A 1,196-nucleotide genomic window follows, 5' to 3' on the forward strand; every position below is an offset into this window, starting at 1 on the left:
TGAGGAAAATCTGGAAAATTAAACAGGAGCTCAAAATGATGTGACCGTGAAAAAGAGCAAACAGTAGAAAAGGAAGCTTGAAATTAGGGGCCATGGACCAGACCATGGGAAAGATGACTTCCAGGTACCAGGAAGGCCTGAGAGACCCTGACTCACCTTTGCCCGCATCTACGACAGCCCAGGACGACAGGATCCTGAGGGCCAGGAGCACCGTGAAGACCAGGAGGTTGTTAAGCTTCATAGTGAGGGCAGGAGGCTGCGGTGGCCAGTGTCAGCCGCATCCCTTATACCTCTCGCTGTGGGTGTGGCTCCACCAGAATTGGCCCGGCCATCCCAGCTGCTATTTCATAAGCAGGGAATTCAGGCCAAGACAGTGACCTCACCACCGAGAGTGTCAGTGGTTCTTTCTACCCCAGGCAAGAGTATGAGGCCCAGAGAGGGACATGTAGAACTTGGAGGGGGGCTGTCACAGGCTGGTCAGGAGTCCCTTCTGGAACAGTTTAGGGGCCCTTTGGGATGAGTGGAGGAGGGGGAAGAGGGGAGAGCTTCTTAGAAACCTGGAACAATCATCAAGGTGTGGAAAGGCCAGCAGCCGCAGTATCAGAGAAAGTGTAGCAAAAAGCGTTGCTCCTCCACTCAGACGCACATATACACCTTTCATGGGACCCAAACTCAGAAACTATGACTCATAATGCCCCACGGCCCAAGGTCAGGTTTTGGAAACTGACCAACAGGGAATCTGAGTGTCAGTAGACCCTGAGAGAGAAGGACGAGACAGAAATGCAGGAATCGATCAAAACTATATGGGAAACAGCAGCCCCATCCTTTTTTACAAACCCTCAAGGATCTTCCCAGAAGGCGGAGCACAGAGCGACCCGACAGTCATAGATTCTCATGGACAATTGTTTCAGGTAGATATCACTTTATTTCTTTGTGTTGCTTTCATAGTAATAAGCATTGAACTCTGATAAAGGAAGTCTGGGGGCTGAGGAGCACATGGAAGAATTGGAGACCAGTTATCCGAGTCGGAGCCTGTTCTACCAGTGTCTTCTCAGGCCTGGGTAAGAAGCGATTTCTACCTGGGAAGAGAAGGCAGGATCAGAGACATGGGGCGGTGCAAACTGTGCAGGGGGCGTTGGCTGGGTCTGAATCCTGCCAAGTACCTTCCTCCCAGGAGCGCAAAGAGCCAGGGCCTG

General features: G+C 51.8%; 1 long non-coding RNA gene across 1 annotated transcript; it reads right to left on the reverse strand.

Annotated features, from left to right (window-relative positions):
- Positions 1 to 156: 156 nt before the first annotated feature.
- LOC107181492 lies at positions 157 to 1,184 on the reverse strand. The gene is made up of 2 exons (XR_001512157.1): positions 838 to 1,184; positions 157 to 756 (listed from the first exon to the last, which is right to left on the reverse strand). It is a non-coding gene; the product is annotated as an uncharacterized LOC107181492 (long non-coding RNA).
- Positions 1,185 to 1,196: the final 12 nt, after the last annotated feature.

The sequence above is a fragment of the Myotis davidii genome, unplaced genomic scaffold (genome assembly GCF_000327345.1).
Source record: "Myotis davidii unplaced genomic scaffold, ASM32734v1 C63801811, whole genome shotgun sequence".
Taxonomy (NCBI): Eukaryota; Metazoa; Chordata; class Mammalia; order Chiroptera; family Vespertilionidae; genus Myotis; species Myotis davidii.